The sequence below is a fragment of the Pan troglodytes genome, chromosome 1 (assembly GCF_028858775.2).
Source record: "Pan troglodytes isolate AG18354 chromosome 1, NHGRI_mPanTro3-v2.0_pri, whole genome shotgun sequence".
Lineage (NCBI taxonomy): Eukaryota > Metazoa > Chordata > Mammalia > Primates > Hominidae > Pan > Pan troglodytes.
The window spans coordinates 11,222,290-11,229,776 of NC_072398.2; the positions used below are offsets into that span (position 1 = coordinate 11,222,290).

Here is a 7,487-nt window from a genome sequence, read left to right on the forward strand (position 1 = left end):
GAAGCAGGTGAAATGTGAATGGCTTAAACTGCAGCTCTAGTACAATCTTTTGCCTTCTAAGAAATCTCAATGAGAAGAGATTATCAGAAGAGACAATTTGCACTGGAACCATTATTCAGGCCTGGCAAAGCATCCATAATTTTAGGACACAATAAAAAGTTTCTGCTTTGACTTTCAAAAGTTGACAACTTTAATAAATGAGACATAATGATGTCCAGAACCAACTATATAAAAATATAGTACTGGCCGGGCGCAGTGGCTCACGCCTGTAATCCCAGCAGTTTGGCAGGCCGAGGCAGGCGGATCACGAGGTCAGGAGATCGAGACCATCTTGGCTAACATGGTGAAACCCTGTCTCTACTAAAAATACAAAAAATTAGCCGGACGTGGTGGCGGGCGCCTGTAGTCCCAGCTACTCAAGAGGCTGAGGCAGGAGAATGGCATGAACCTGGGAGGCAGAGCTTGCAGTGAGCCGAGATCGCACCACTGCACTCCAGTCTGGGCGACAGAATGAGACTCCGGCTCAAAAAAAAAAAAATAAAAAAAAATAAAAAAAATAAAAAAAAAAATATATATATATATATATATATATATTCCACTAACTCATTAACATAAGCCACAAATAAAAAATGTGGTTATCAATTGGAAGGGCTTGAAATGATAGGCTTAAGGGTTTACTTTGGGAATTATTTTGAGAGTTCTAAGTCCATGTCCTTTAAAATAGTCTATTATTATGTATATCATTATGTATCTGTTTGACTCAAGATCTACATCCTTCACAAAGCCTTCCCTGACTTTCCTTTCTTTTAACCGAAAAGATTTACATTGTGAATGATGTATTTATAAATAACATATCTTTTCAACTGCAATAAGACACTAAAATGTATACTACATCAGGCTACTCACTAATGTATGATAATTTTTTAAACCTGGATCCTTACAGGTAAGGACAGCATTTCACGTATCATATTCTCCCAGACAATATGGTATGATACCGAGCACAAACATTAGACTGTGGATCTAATAATAGAAGCGTACAACTTCTTCTCAATCAAGAAAGTATGCAAGAACTGCTAACTCGTGCCCCCATGCCTAACAACGTGGCTTTCTCAACTTTTAAAGGATTAGTCATCCGTTGGCCTTAGGAACCAAAAACATTAGTGCAACTCCAAATAAAAGTAACAAATATGTATATTTCCACTACTATAATAACCCCAATCCCCTTAAGCCTACCAATCATTATCACCTTAATTAATCCCTGCAAAAAAGGTTCATACCCAAATTACGTAAAAATATCTATCGCATCCGCCTTCATCATTAGCCTCATCCCCACAGCAATGTTTATATGTATAGACCAAGTCATTACCTCAAACTGACATTGAATAACTATTCAAATTATTAAACTCTCACTAAGCTTCAAACGAGACCACTTTTCCACCATATTTATCCCAGTAGCACTATTCGTTACCTGATCTATTGTAGAATCCTCAATATGATACATAAACTCAGACCCTAACATTAATCAATTTTTTAAATATTTACTTATTTTCCTCATCACAATATTAATTCTGGTTACCGCCAACAACCTCTTTCAACGCTTTGTGGGATAAGAAGGCATAGGAATCATGTCTTTCTTACTAACTGGCTGATGGTATAGCCGAGCAGATGGTAATACAGCAGCCCTCCAGACAGTTCTGTATAACTGCATCAGAGATATTGGCTTTATTTTAGCTATAGCATGATTTCTCTTAACCTCCAACACATGAAAAGCTTCAACAAGCATTTATTCTAAATCCCACCCCTGGCCCCTTCAATTAATTAGCCTTCTCTTAGCAGCCACAGGAAAGTCAGCTCAGTTCAGCCTCCATCTCTGACTCCCATCCGCCATAGAAGGCCCAGCCCCAGTCTCAGCCCTGCTCCACTCCAGCACTGTAGTTGTAGCAGGTGTTTTCCTACTCATCTGTCTCTACCCTTTAATAGAAAATAACCTATTAATCCAAACCTTCACGTTATTGTCTAGGGGCTACTACTACCTTATTTACAGCAATCTGCGCTCTAATGCAAAATGATATTTAAAAAATCATAGCATTTTCCACCTCAAGCCAGTTGGGCCTTATGATAGCCACAATTGGCATTAATCAGCTGCACCTAGCATTCTTTCACATCTGCACCCACGCCTTTTTTAAAGCTATATTATTTGTATGTTCAGGGCCCATCATCCATAACCTCAATGAAGAACAAGACATCTGAAAAACAGGAGGGCTATTCAAGACTCTACCTTTTACTTCTTCCTCCTTTATTATTGGTAGCCTTGCACTTACTGGTATGCCTTTCCTCACAGGCTTTTACTCTAAAGACCTTATTATCGAAACCGTAAACACCTCATATACCAACGCCTGAGCCCTTTCTATTACTCTTATTGCCACCTCCTTAACAGCTGTCTATAGTATCTGTATTCTTCACTCTAATAGGACAGACTCGCTTCATAACTCTATTATTAACGAAAATAATCCATTCCTAATTAACCCAACTAAGTGCCTAAAAATCGGTAGCATCTTCGCTGGATTCCTCATCACCAACAGTATTATTCCTGTTTCATCTCCCCAAACAACCATACCACTTCACCTAAAGTTCACAGCCCTAGCTGTGACCACCCTAGGCCTCTTCCTAGCAATAGAGCTTAATCTCATAACTAATAATCTTAAACTAAGGTTCCCATTACAGACATTCAACTTCTCTAATATACTAGGATTTTATTCACTCACAATTCACCGTTCAATCCCCCACTCAAGCCTATTCACAAACCAAAATCTGGCTTTACTTCTACTAGACCTAATTTGACTAGAAAAGTCCATACCAAAAGCCAAAGTCCATTTCACAAACCCAAGTTTCAACTTCCATTACCATATCTACTCAAAAAGGCCCAATTAAACTCTACTTTCTCTCCTTTTTTATTCCATCCCTCTAACCCTATTGTTAATAGTCTAATCTATTATCCCGAGAAATTTCAATTGCGACATAAATGCTAACAAATAATCATCAACCAGCAACTACCACTAATCAACATCCATAACTATACATGGCAGCCACACCCACAGGATCCTCATGCAACAACCCGTCCCCCTACCCCTCAAAAATTAATCAACTCCCTGAGCTATAACAATTAATTGTGATCACAACCCCATCGTATTCAACTATTCACCAAACCAACATCAACTCCATTAATAATCCTAATCATAAATCCCCTGAAATGTCAATACTTGATCCCCATGTTTCCGGGTATTCCTCAATAGCTATTACCGCAGTATAACCAAAAACAACCATTATACCACCCAAATAAATCAAAAAGACTATTAATCCCATGAAAGCCCCACAAAAATTCAACACAATACCACAACCCACAGCACCACTAATAATTAAACTCAAGCCTCCATAAATAGGAGAAGGTTTTGAAGAAAAACCTACAAACCCTATAACCAAGAGAATACTCAATAAAAATAAAGCATATGCTATTATTCCTACAAGGATTATAACCATGACTAATGATATGAAAAACCATCATTTTCAATTATAAAAACACCAATGACCAATACCCGCAAAACACACCCACTAATAAAAATTATTAACTACGCATTTATTGATCTTCCTACACCATCTAACATCTCTACAAAATGAAATTTTGGCTCACTTATTGGTGCCTGCCTTATTCTCCAGATCATCACAGAGTTATTCCTGGCCATACACTCTACATCAGTTACCCTAGCCACTTTCTCGTCAGTTGCTCATATCAGCTGAGATGTAAATTATGGCTGAATGGTCTGCTATTTTCATGCTAACGGCGCCTCAATATTTTTCATCTGCTTTTTCTTACACATTGGCTGTGGCCTATACTACGGGTCATTCCTATTTTTAGAAACCTGAAATATTGGCATTATACTCCTTCTTACCACTATAGCAACAGCATTCATAGGCTACGTATTCCCATGAGGCTAAATATCATTCTGAGGTGCTACAGTAATTACAAATCTATTATCAGCCATCCCAAATATTGGAACCGACCTTGTACAATGAATCTCAGGTGGATTCTCAGTTGACAAAGCCACCCTCACACGATTTTTCCCCTTTCATTTCATCTTACCCTTCATCATTACAGCTCTAGCAACTGTTCACCTTTTATTTTTACATGAAACAGAATCTAACAACCCTTTAGGGATTTCATCAGACCCCAACAAAATCACTTTTCATCCCCTACTACACAACCAAAGACATTCTAGGTTTAATTTTTCTCCTCCTCCTCCTAACAACTCTAGTACTATTTTCACCTGATCTCCTGAGTGACCTAGATAATTACACTTTAGCCAACCCCCTTAATACCCCACCCCACATTAAGCCAGAATGATATTTTTTGTTTGCATACGCAATCTTACGATCCATCCCTAACAAATTAGGAGGCGTATTAGAACTCATATCTTCCATTCTCATTCTAGCAGTTATTCCCATACTTCACACATCTAAACAACAAAGCGTAATATTCCAGCCATTCAGTCACTGCCTATTCTGAATCCTAGTGGCTGACTTACTCACACTCACATGAATCGGAGGACAGCCAGTCGAATACCGTTTTATTACGATTGGGCAGGCAGCATCTATTATATACTTCTCTCCCATTCTCACACTTACACCACTCACTACTTAAATTAAAATTCCCTTGTAGTATAATACAATACTCTGGACTTGTATACCAGAAATGGAGAACCCCCCTCCCCAGGACAACACAGGGAAAAACCATTCCCGCTTCACTGTCAACATCCAAAGCTGAAATTCTAATTAAGCCACTCCCTGAACTTTACTTAGCACATACTTTAACTACTGTGTCAGTATTAATCAGTTAGCACTAATACATTAGTGTTCTTATGTACTTCGTGCATTACTGCTAGTCCCCATGAATAATATATAGTACTATAATTACTTACTTGTAAATAGTACATTCATAAATTAACGTACATTGCAAACCTAGTCCACATGCGTATAAGCATGTAATAGAAATTACCTAATTAACTATCGCACATTACAACCATTGACCGTACAATACAAACTTACCCCTCACAAATATTGACCCATACTAAAAATCCCTAACATTACATACTGCGTACGTTCGTTCATTGGACATAGTGCATTTCATTCAAGAAATCCCTCGTCAACATGGATATCCCCTACCAAATTTTGGTCTCTTAATCTACCAACCTCCGTGAAATCAGTATCGTGCTCGGGAGTGCTACCCGCCTCGCTCCAGGCCCATAAAACTTGGGGGTGACTATACTGAAACTATACCTGGCATCTGGTTCTTAACTCAGGGCCATAAACCTAAGATCGCCCACATATGCCCCTTAAATAAGACATCTTGATGGACTAGTGATTATCACCCTATTAACCAGTCACGGGAGCATAGCCACGCATTTGGTATTTTTAACTTTGGGGGATGCTATCACTCACCATCGCGGAAGGCCTGGTCCCCTCTGAATCCTCTGTAGACGCACTCCGATTTGATTCCTACTAAATCAATTGTAGAAGCTGAGCTTATATTGAATATTCCGAACCCACATAACAACCATACGGTGTTAATTAATTCATGCTTGAAGGACATAACAATTAATCAATACGCAGGTAGGTTCACACACGTTCCCTCAAGCAGGTTCCTTCAAGCAGGTTCTCTCACGCACTTACGCTCACGCACCTACGCTCACCTACGCTCACGCACCTACGCTCACGCACCTACGCTCACGCAGCTACGCTTACGCACCCGCGCTCTCGCACCTGCGCTCTCGCACCTACGCTTACTTTGGGGAACTTCTTCCAATTAAATCTGCAAGCCCCCCTCGCCCCATCTCTAACTTTGCTATTAACCTAGACAAATATACTCTTGCCAAACCCCAAAAACAAGAGACTAAAACGCAACCCGTCAGAGCCCAAAAATTTTATTTTAACTATAAATACCCCAACAGCTATCCCTCGATTTATGTAAATTTTCCTAAAAATCTTAAACCCCTTCTACTAAACTAAACCCCAATTTATATAGTAAATATAGTAACTAAATTTCCACCCTAATACTAATATAACGCCTTGAACATACCCCTCTGAAAGCACTACCCAATATATTATATCCTAAATCAATTATATTCTTATTAGGAATAACTATCTTAATCAAACCTTTGCCAATTCAATTTTAAAGCCCTGAATTCTCAGAACTATAAACAACCATTTACATTTACTTCTTCCTTTCTCATATTTTAAACCTACATTGAAATATATATATATATACACACACACACACACACAGTTAAAGTAGCTTAATTATTTTAAAGCAAGACACTGAAAATGTCTGGATGGGTCTGCATAACCCCATAAACAAATAGGTTTGGTCCTGGCCTATCTTTAACTCTCAGTGAGATTACACATGCAAGCATCCCCGCCCCAGTGAAAATGCCCTCTAGATCATCCAGATCAAAAGGAGCAAGTATCAAGCACGCACAAATGCAGCTCAAAACGCTTTACTCAACCACACCCCCACGGGAAACAGCAGTGATAAATTGTTAGCAATAAACGAAAGTTTAAGCTATACTGATATTTAGGGTTGGTCAATTTCATGCTAGCCACCGTGGCCATATGATTAGCCCAAGCTAATAGAACTCGGTGTAAAGAGTGTTTAAGGTTTGCCCTCAATAAAGCTAAACTCCATCTACGTTGTGAAAAATTCCAGCTGAAATAAAATATACTACGAAAGTGGCTTTAATATCCTCAAGACGCAATAGCTAAGACCCAAACTGGGATTAGATACCCCACTGTGCTTAGCCCTAAGCTCTAATAGTTAAACTAACAAAACCATTCGCCAGAATACTGCAAGCAACAGCTTAAAATTCAAAGGACTTGGCGGTACTTTATATCCCTCTAGAGGAGCCTGTTCTATAATCGATAAACCCCGATATACCTCACCACCTCTTGCCCCCAGCCTATATACCGCCATCTTCAGTAAACCCTAAAAAGGCAATAAAGTAAGCACAAGTACACACATAAAAACGTTAGGTCAAGGCGTAGCCCATGAGGTGGCAAGAAATGGGCTACATTTTCTATACCCAGAAAATATTACCACCACCCTTATGAAATCTAAGGGCTCAAGGAGAATTTAGCAGGAAACCAAGAGTAGAGTGCTTGGTTGAATAAGGCCATGAAGCATGCACCCACTGCCCGTCACCCTCCTCAAATGTTCTAAAAATTATTATAGCTAAAACTCTCTACATACATTCAGAGGAAATAAGTCATAGTAACATGGTAAGCGTACTGGAAAGTGCGCTTGGACAAACATACTTGGACAAAGTGTAGCTTAACCTAAAGCAACCGGCTTAAACCTGGAAGATTTCATCACGACCTGATCACATGGAGCCGATTCTACCTCCAAACCTCGCTAAAAATATTATTAAATCATCTCAATC

The 7,487-nt window shown here is 39.1% G+C and overlaps 1 pseudogene; it reads left to right on the top strand.

Annotated features, from left to right (window-relative positions):
- The first annotated feature begins 1,187 nt into the window (after positions 1-1,187).
- LOC112208341 (NADH-ubiquinone oxidoreductase chain 5-like) lies at positions 1,188-2,968 on the top strand (annotated as a pseudogene).